The following is a 10512-nucleotide window of genomic DNA, read 5'->3' as shown; positions in this document are numbered from 1 at the left end:
AGAGAAGGCGACAGAAAATAAATAGTTTTGAGATGGAAGAGAATCGTTATATTATTCCAGCCTGGGCCCTGCTGAGAGGTGCGAAATGTTGACAAGACAACACTGCACCGAGTGGAAACCGAACAATTCGCCGAATCCTGTCAATATGACTTCCTGTCCCCTTACGGCGTCGTGAGGTCTGCGGAAGCGCGCATTACTAAAAGCTTCTGTAATGCAATATTCCAACAAGTAAAACCGTACAACGTGCTACAGGGCGTTAAAAACTTGCGTGTAAAGGAAACACGTGAATACGCTTCCGGTCCAAACATCCTTCGTATTCGAGCAAACACAGCCCTCACGGGACATGGACGGCGACGGGAGGCACTTGAACGTCCGCGGACAACCCGGAAGAGGCGCGCGTACAACGGAGCCAAAGCGTTCACTGCGAAGCACGCTGCGAAGCTAGGCGTGACGTCACCTAGAGCCGAGGGCGTGTAAAAGCGACCTCCTTTTGTGAAAGCAACAAACAAACGACTCCGCATGACCTTGGTAGCTGCGACCGCCCCACGCTATTGCGCAAGCTTCTTGTGAAGTTCCCTCTCTTCCACGTTGCCCGCTGACCTTCGCCTGTATTGTCACCGCGATATCAAAGCTGCGCCCCCGTCGCGTCCGTCGGTAGCGGCACATCCGACTTCTGGTGAGCGGAGAAAACCGAATACCCGTGGTTTTTGTGTGTGCTGTGATGGAGCCTTGTGACAATGTTACGACGGTCGTAGGTGGTTCTCAAGCTGTTCTTTCCCATCGCGGCCTCTTGTGCCTGGTGTATTGTTCACTTGTCTGCCGTTAAGAAATGAAATATTCGCCTTTTCAGGGATTTGCATCTCACCAAGTGGACGAGTTTTTATGTGTTGTTCGCTCTCTTATTCACAGGTTTCGGGGCATGCACACTTTTATGCCGTATGAGCTTATGTTACTTACGTTCTTGTTCTTCGTTTCCTAGTGTTAGTGTGTAGCAAAGCCTATGCAGCAACTCTATCGTTCCCTATCGTTCCCAAGCGTCTCCCGCCATCTAGCGATAAAAGTACCAAATGAGCTTAGACTTATCTGGCGCTCTTGATTTTTACGGCGCGGGCCAGATACAAGGCGCTAATTTCAAATTGCACCCTTGCAAACCCCCCTGTCAACTGGAAGGGGGCGCTAAGCAAAGGTGACAATGAAGGATTACAACGTGGCAGTACACTAGTGTGTATCAACAGCGCAGTACGTAAGATACAATTCATGAGTGTGGTCCACGGCTGGTTCCGTCCTCTTTATTGTGCCTTGGTCTGTGAAGCCCTAATTATACCCATGCACTGGCTTTCTGTATAGTGTTCTTCTCCCTATAAAGTCGTAGTTTGATACAGAGTTAGGACGTTTCGTGTTGATAAAAATGGGCCCCAATCTGTTTTGTCACTTGAACGGAGTAATCAAACTGGCTGATTTTCTGTTTTTCTCTGTCTCCCTAAGGATAGCACATAATTCGTGGTTCGTCGAATCCTCATCTTTGCTGTCTCGGCTCATGAGGCTCTGTTTCCTACATGGCCCAGCGGTCATGTAGAAAACAGAGCCTCACTTTCCCCACTACTGCGTTGCGGATATAGGAAAAAGCAAGGCCAATTATTGAATTGCAAACTAAACAGACCTAGTGGTGAAAACAGGAACCTTTGGGCATAAACGAGAACGACCGTTTGAACGACGAGTTAATAGTAAGAAATAAAAAGCACTGTGAAATTTATTTGCGATACACCCGAGGCAATCGAGTGGAGCTGATTTTAGGAGTATTTAAAAAATATCTTTCTTCTCGCGATGCCCTTCTCGCCATGGTGCGTTCGCCTGTAAGATAACTTACGGTTCCAGTTGGAAATGAAACCACTGATACTATATGATAGTGGCGGATAGATTGTCAGTAATGCTAGTGATATCGCTAAATTAAAACGGCGGAAACGACAGAATGTGGGTAAGGATAGTCTTTTCCTTACCTAGGATGGATGTCTCCTTGCCTGCGTCCTTACGTTTCTGCTGTTTTAACTCTTGGAAGAAGGCAGTAGAGCAGGTAACAACACAAACCATAAGAAGCACACACAAACACAAGGAGTAGGCAGCGTTGTCCTTGTGTTTGTGCGTGCTTCTTATGTTTTGACCAACTAGCTCAACGTTCGACTCGATTACTGCTGTTTTAAATTTACGATATCCCACTAACTGGCCTATATAGTCACACTCTTTTATGTTAATGACGTTAGCTTGCAGCCTAAATTTAGCTCGGAGATCTCCGCCTGCCAGGGAAAATACGCCATGCTGTCCGAACATTAAACCACAAGCGACTGTTTCGTTGTTAATTTTCTCGTTGGTTAATAATCGCGTCATTATTTGCCTGAGTTCACTCTATGCAGAGCAAACACCGGTTCCATATTTGTTCAAATAACCCGATCCTCTGCTCGCTGCATCCGCTTGAACCCCGTGAAACTCCTAATATTATCCGCCCACTTATCGTTCTGCTGCATCCCGCTACTCTTTCCTTCCCTTGGAATCCAGTTCGTTGCCCTAAGCGATCATCGGTTATCCTTTTTTTTTTTTTTTGGTTCGCTCTGCCAATATCGGTAAACGCGATTACCGAAAACCATGTTTACCATGACCTTTGTTAAGCGCACCCGTGTTATATGGGTATATAAGTGGTCGCCATTCGCGGCGCCGTTGAATCACGTTTCTTTCACTGTTGTTGAGAGGCGGAATTAGTTTCGAACTTGTAGGAAGCATAGTGAATCTAGGGGCAGAGCAGAAAATCAACTTAACGCCGATGACGACGAGAGAACGAAGTTGAAAGCGAAAGTAGAGAATACAGCTTGGCATCAGAAAGAAAGTGGAAGAGTACGGCCACAGTCCTTCAGTACCATTTTATGGTAATTAAACTTCTCCGTTACTCTATGCACTCCGTGCACCACCTATAGGGGCGCCTCTTGAATCCACCTAGCGAGCGTTCTGAAAAGCCTTTCCGGGATAAATACGAGTTTCGGCTGCTCATGCGTCGCTATGACCATTGCCGATGTTCGCGCCGGCGACTTCTTTTTCAGCTCTTGCCGAGATTTTCTATGGCGGCCTGAAGCGTAAAGTTAACGTCGGCCTTTGTGTAGAGGCGAAGGCACTGATGATGCAGTAATCTTAAAGAAACTAATGCGTACACGCGCCAGGTGCCCCCTACAAACAAGCGCCAAATGACCAGCTATATTTGAGCCCTACATTACATCGGTATGTTGCATCAACTGATCAAATATACTTCAACAAATTAATACTGTCCTTGTATTCTCATTTACCCTACCTTTCAAGAAAGTTCAGTAACTAAAGGAAGGTGACTGAGCAGAAATTATAATTGAGTCACCTTTGAGTGGGGAGGAATTCGTACCTAGCACTTTCGTGTTGCGTGACAGACATGCGATCATAGGTTGCGAAGGCTCGCGGTTCAAGGTGAATAAATGTAGACATACTGAATCTGCGATGCGAACGGGGTCAGACAGCGTAATCGCGTTCTGGTATAATAGGCGATGCTTAAATAAATGCCCCAATGTTTAAAGCACCCCCCCCCCCCCCTTTCCTAGGGCACAGCCGTAACGATGGGTTGGGTCGTGGCGATGACATAGTTCATGGAGTATACAGTTGGAATAGGCAGAAACGCTATAAAGTGAGCGCTTAAAGCGGTCGCTTCGTTAGATAAAATGACAATATTGTTACATGGTGACAAGCAAATAGACGCCACAGCATGGTGACAGGATGAGCGATGATTTTAATGTCTGGCCTAGCGCGAGGGCTCCACTCGCGCCACTGCCGATCTTCTTCTTCGCTACAATATATTTACATATGCGGCTGCTAACAAGCGCCGCTAATCGGCCATTAAATAGTGTACCATGCGCTTGACGCAGCGTGTCTAATTCATTAAATCTCGTACCTGACGTTCATCATATCCGTCTTTACTTTGCCTATTAATGAATACTAGGACCTAATAATGACATCAAAATTAAGCGCCGCAAAAATGTGCAGCATTGCGCCAAGTAAAGGAACTGTTACTGGTTTACGCAGTAACCAAGATATTTTTTAAGCATTAAGAAATCATTACGAGTTCCGTGCCATAGTTCCGTTCTGAGTTAATTCTGCATTTTATTGCTCTTCTGATGTAAACGAATTTAATTCTACTTTACTTCCTTACTTTAAAACTGTACTTACTCTTATCAGGATTTGTTTTTGCGTCCTGCCCTGCTGTGTAGGTGCAGTGGTTATGGCGCTCGACTCCTGTGCGCAAGGACGAGGGATCGAATGTTGGCCATGGCGGCCGATCTTTGTTCGAGCGAAAAGCAGGGCGGCTTGTGCTGCGTACACCATGTCAGTTCAGTTCAGTCGTTCAGTCGTGTCCGACTCTTGGTGACCCTATGGACCATGTCACGCCACGCTTTCCGGTCTCTCACTATCTTCCTAACATCACATAACTTCATCTACAGCGCCTCGAGGATGCCATCTAACCATCGCGTGCGCTGCCTACCCCTTCTCCGGCGACCCTCAACCTTTCCCAACATCAAATCTTTCTCCAGCGATTCCTCTCTTCTCATCAAATGACCAAAGCAGCTGAGCTTTAACTTTATAATTTGACCCGTCAATATCGACTGATTAGTGTAAGTTAAAAAACGCTAGTTGGTAGAAATTTTCTGAGCCCTCTACTACGGCATCTCTCATAACCTGAGTCGCTTCAAGACGTTAAACCCAATGCGCGTCGATAATTAAACGAAGGTAAATTTAAATACCGTGAGTGAAGCATAGGTATTACCACTCTGTACTCGTGCTTTCTTGATATCGGCGCTGCCGAGTGTGCGTTGCTTTGCTGCCGCGTTTCAACCCAACAAAGTTATTCTATGGAAAACCATTCGCTCTTTTCGCCACTTTCGAACTACGTGAGAGTATGTGAATACATTGTTCTTTTGTATAAGGAGCCCGCTTTTTTATTTTGTGCATGTGCACCGCCGATCCCAGAAGTGGCTAAGATGGAGGAAAATAATTACATTGCTATAGTTAACACCTCAGTACAATGCTCTAAGCTCTATTTAAGCAATTCGAAATTCAAAATGGTGTTATTTGATCGGGGTGGGAGAATTTAGCGACACCGTGCCGTAGCATTTTAAATGTACAAATCATGGAACCGTGGCGTCAAAATAGTTAGCCTATGCGCGCCGAAATGTACAAAGAGAAACTCAAAGGAAGAACACGTGAAAATGTTCTCCGCTGTGCAAGTATTGTGAGCAAAAATGCACTGGTAGCGCCTGAATGCTGAGCACAGCAGCAACCAGTGCAGTATCTTGCCACGCATGCGCGCGCTACAGTCTCAGATGCTAAGCTCTCAACCATTATTTAGGATTCCACACCATCTAGCAGCAAGATGAGATGACGTACCGTGAAAACTGTTGATGTCGGATGACCACTTGAAGAATTCAGGCTAGCAACAGGCGCAATACGAAATGATTGAGTGCTGTCTGCTAACACTGCCTTCGCCTTGCCGTGCACTGCTCCACAGTCACTCGTTTCTTGTAGAATAATGAACACACCACACCCTTCGGCAAAAATGTCTGTGTGCCACATAACAAATGTACCGACAGGAGCTAGAAAATCAATGCTAAGGAGAAATCTGAACGTGGCTCTACCGGCACGCTTTCTTGATATAAGCTTAAACTGTAGTACGATTACGAATGTGCAGATCACGATTACATGACCACAGCTTCAATTTCGCTCCAAGTAACATAAACAGGACAAAACAGCAAGTGGGGAAGAAAGAATTTCGGTGCATACACACCGTACGTGACCGGGACGGCTGGCCGCTCGAGGCCCCTCAATCGGCGGTGGCGCCCCTTGCGGCCGCTTTTGTCAGCGAACCAAACTTGGACGGGAGTTCCATGACCATTGGGACTATTGAGGGAGTCTGGTAAGGCCAAAGTGTGAGCGGGGAGGGGGTGAGGAAGGTGCGCAGCCGGTATGGTAGAGTGTCATCACGCACTTCGTCTGCAGCTCTGCGCAGCAGCAGCTTTCCGAGCACAGGCCAAGGAAGAGTAGCCAGTTGCCGTCGTCTTTGGTCACTATGTTCTGAAACCGATTGTCTATGGCATCAAAAACTTCGCTAGAGATAGAGAAGGAAGAACTTAAAGGTAAATAGGTTACCCAAGACTAAATCAAGTTTTTTGCCCAGCACGAGAGAATGCGAACAAAGGGAAAAAAAGAAAGAAAAATTAGAATAGTAAGTGAGGTTTGTACGTTTCCTTAGGCAGGTACTATGAATGTATACATGGTTGTACACTTTGTAGTATTTCACAGCCGAACAATGAAAACGTAATTCTCTCATGGCAGACGTACAAAAGGAAATGAGCTGGTGAGTCATCATCAGCAGCTGCTTGACATCAGCCGCTACATGCGCAAAGGCTTCCCTCGTTGCCCGTTAATTAACCCACTGTCGTCCCAGCTGCGTTCACATACCCTGCAGGCTTCCTACTACCGTCCGTCTACTTGTCTGGCCTGGCAGGTCACTCTGCCAACTTTAACGACCGTCACTTATCTCGCCTTCGCAATACGTTCCTTGCTTATGTCTATTTGTTTCCTCATTTTGACTAAAATTTCATTAACTCACATTTTTTTTCCAAACCAACTGTGGGCACCTCCGCTCTTTTAACGTTATGCCTATCATTTTCCTTTACGTGGCTCTTTGCGTTACCCTCAGAGTAAAGCTCTCCCGTTCCCGTTAACATCCACTTTTCTGTCCTAGAGGTGAGTAGATGCAGTGGTCATTTAATTTCCCCTTGAAGGTGAAAACATGCACATGATTGTCGTCTATGCATACTTTTCTTTTGAACGCTCTTAGGCTGCCGTTGTTCTAGAAAGCATGTTTCGTTTTCTACATAATATATTTTCCTATGCCGGACTCTTCACAGTTTATGATTAGCTATAAATGATGTCATTCGTCTCCTTAGATATTTTAGCAGTACCCTGTCCAACTACCCAACCGGGTTTTTTACTGCGCGTTCATTAATGACATTTCTTAAATTTCCATTCAAGGTCGACTTACTCGGCTGAAGCCGAATGTCTTTTCTACAGCGAGGTCTTAAATTTCTGTACAGTCCCTCGTGTGGCGAATTATTTGATTGTGTCCTTTACTACTAGAATTTTTTCTGTTCCGCTTCAAATATAGACAAACTTCACACCCTATCATTCTGTGGTCACTGCATTGCACCTTTCTTATGACCTCCGCATTCTTCACAATGCAATGGTTGCAGCAAAATATAAAATCTATTTCATTTTTAGCCTTCCTTTTTGGGGTTTTCTATACACAAGCTACGGTGCTTCGATTTTCATGTTCAGGTGTGTTCATGATGTCGGTGAGATCTACCAGTACCCCCACTACTATTTGTAGAGCCTTGGCCAAAGCACCGGGCAAGTCTCCCAAAGCGAAGTCGCCCGTCAGCATTGTATAGTGAGTTTTTAGTTATTGCTGAATCTAAGTCTTCATAGGTGCAGGTGCAGGTACATGGGCTTCTACACCCTTTATTTTATACTGCGTATTAAGTCTAATGATGACACCTACCACCCTCGCGAATGCTGTCGAGCCTTATGCTACCACTTATATGCTCAATCACTATAAATGGTGCATTCAGTGCTCGTTTATCTGCTAAACCACGAAACTACACAGCAGGCGCTCGCTCTTTACTGCGGCATATGCTGTATTTGTCCTAATCTCGCCACACCCCCTGATATTCTATTTGTTGCCCTATTGTCCTCTGACCAACACTGCTAGAATAACCTCACTATAGGTAAGAATCCAGCATTAAACGTAACCAGACTCAGTTTCAAGTGGCGGCCTGTCCAGAATCAGAGATTCGAGCACCCTCCTCTGCGTCACAGGTCAAAGCATCACTGTGGTCAGCTGTTCCGTAACCCTTGTGGACTTACGGCAGGAGTTAATAGTAGTATATTCATATAGTAGGGTTAGGTACGAAGAGGTATACTAATATAGGGAATACTGTGCGCCAGATGTTTCTTTTCTGAGTACGATAATCGTACTGTGAATTTGCTTTCCTACACACTCATTTTTCGACCAGCCCTCCCCTTGGTTCGCCGCTCCAAGCCCATTGGGCCACGACCGATGACTCTTTACTCTATCTGTACTCACGTCATAACCGCGCACCCACCGCCCTCTCTCCTCGGTAACCAAGGCAACTACCTCGCCCGGCAGGTTGCACCGTTGCACGCGGGTTACACACACGGTCTGCCAAAGTTTCAATAAGATCTAAGCTTTAAAGCAGGGGTTCTAAGACGGTTTTCCGGTTTCGCGATCCCCCCTACTGGCCCCCCTTCGTTTCTCTTTTGGCGGGCCAGACACTACGCCTAGTTCGTTGAAACCAACTTTGGAGAGCTGGCTTTTCTTATCGTAGCTCTTTTCCGACTCTTGCGCAGTCAGTCCAGCCAGTCAGACAATAACGCTGGTCAGCATGTGAATGAAATGAGGTGTTCCTTTGACTAGTCTTCTTTTTGTTTTGGAATTAAGGGCTGGAGCATGGGTAAGAGATGAGCATTTCATTAGAAGTTTTTCTAAAAGAAAGAAAACCGGCAAGGAAAAAACACCGACGCGGTTGTAACAACATGCAACATCATTTGATAGTGGCGGCTTGGGGGAGAGAAGGACTCCCTGACACACATCGATGGCTCTTGGGCATGCATGACCAAATTACTTTTGAAAGGAGATGCTGAAACAGCGGCTTCCCACAGGACGTGCTGGCCTTCAGCAGGCCACATTTTCCAGCTTGGCTCTCGCAGAGAATGGTGCTCTATACCACCACTTGTTCTTTGAGCACATTCATCAGTGTGTTCCTGAAGAAGTCCCATGCTAGCTTTTCTTATCTACCTGCCCGTCAGCGCCTGCGCCACCGCTCGCTCCCACCCTCCAGCGTGTCATATAGAAGCAGGTAGCCGAGATTCTGTAACGTCCTCTTCAGCAGTCCCTGGTCGCGCCTTCTCTCACGTACGCTGATGTTTTGGTGAGGCTATGGCCCTCACCTGTCGTCACTGTCTACAGCCTCCCCTCCTCTTATACGAACCCCAACGATCTCAGCAAATCCCGCTTATCGCCCGGATCTCCGTCGTCGATCATAGCCGCAGCCTCAACCCCTAGCCCAATCAAGACAACCGGTCAATTTGCTACGTCTGTGAAGTCGCCGGCCATGTGGCTCATTCACACCGTAATCGTGGCCTTCGTCCCTATGACCTTACGCGTGAGCCGACGTATACTATCTTCCGCCGCCCCCCTCATCCGTGTTCTCTGAGCCTCTTCAACAGTTCTCTTCTAGTTATGATCAACGCTAACACCGCTCGCCGTACCCGGGTCGTCGTTCTTCTTTTACGATGCCCCACTGCCAACCAGCTGTCTACACGGAAACTAACGGCCACAGTTCTGGTGGCAAGAAATGCGCCGTCTGTGACTAACTCAATACCTTTTTCTGTACCCGCCAACATTATTACCGTGTTCATTGAGGAAGTTCCCGTCGAAGCACTAGTAGACACTGGAGCAGCCGCTTCAAATCTTTGTTATGCCCTCTCTCGCAGGCTCGTAAAGGTGATGACGCCACCTTCCTGCCGCTTCTCTTCCCACTGCCAGCGCTGAGAACATTCGACCATAGCCGCTTGCACCGCCCGCCTTCTCATCGAAAACTTCCATACGCAATATAATTAATCGACATCACTCGCTCATCACACTACGTCATCCTTGGTTGGGACTTCCTCTTTCATCATCATGCCATAATACACTGCGACCGTGCTAAACTTGAGTAATCAACCCTCATCGATACTCCCTACGACTTGTCTGGTGCTGCTGCCGCTGCCGCACACGTCGGACAGGATGCCGACTTTCCGCCTTTCTCTTCAGTGCTTGTGCATCTTTCTTGTAGTGCTCTGTATGAGGCCACTGTAAATTATGGTCCCTCGTTACGATGCGCTGACCAAAAATCTGTTTTGGTGCCCCTGCTGTGGTGAGATGTTTTCGTAGCTCAAGTGCTACGGATGTTCGCACCGGCACACATTCCCTTTTCGCCAGCGTCCGTATACCGCGTCTCAGCCGCTAAGCGCTGCATCACTGACGATCAGTGACCAACATGCTCCAGCGCAACGTGATCCAGCCGTCTCACACCCCTTGAGCTTCTCCTGTTGCCCTGGTAAAGAAAACATTAGCTGGGGCTTAGCTTTAGTTAAACCCGGTAGGTTGGGTAAGCAAAGCCGACGCAGTCTCTCTTCTTTTTCTTCTGCGGCTCGGCGTGGCTACCGACCGGGTTTAACCGACGGCTTGAAGAGGGGCCCCATCTGTGGTCGCTCTAAAGGTCACACGTGGCTACCGGCCGGGTTTACGCGACGGCCTGAAACTTAGCGTAGTATTGCTTACGCAATAAAAAGGACGGTTCCATACGATTCTGTATTGACTATACCACCGAT

At 47.1% G+C, this 10512-nt stretch overlaps 1 protein-coding gene across 1 annotated transcript in view; it reads left to right on the top strand.

Annotated features, from left to right (window-relative positions):
• Positions 1-332: 332 nt before the first annotated feature.
• LOC146188861 (cytochrome P450 3A29-like) overlaps positions 333-10512 on the top strand; it is a 43632-nt gene continuing 33452 nt past the window's right edge. The window contains exon 1 of the mRNA XM_084603185.1: positions 333-676. The gene's annotated coding sequence lies outside the window, so the exon portion shown is untranslated. The remainder of the gene's footprint in view (positions 677-10512) is intronic.

Source organism: Amblyomma maculatum, chromosome 5, assembly GCF_055883805.1.
Source record: "Amblyomma maculatum isolate TAMU_Amacu chromosome 5, ASM5588380v1, whole genome shotgun sequence".
Lineage (NCBI taxonomy): Eukaryota > Metazoa > Arthropoda > Arachnida > Ixodida > Ixodidae > Amblyomma > Amblyomma maculatum.
This window is presented reverse-complemented; position numbering and strand designations above follow the sequence as displayed.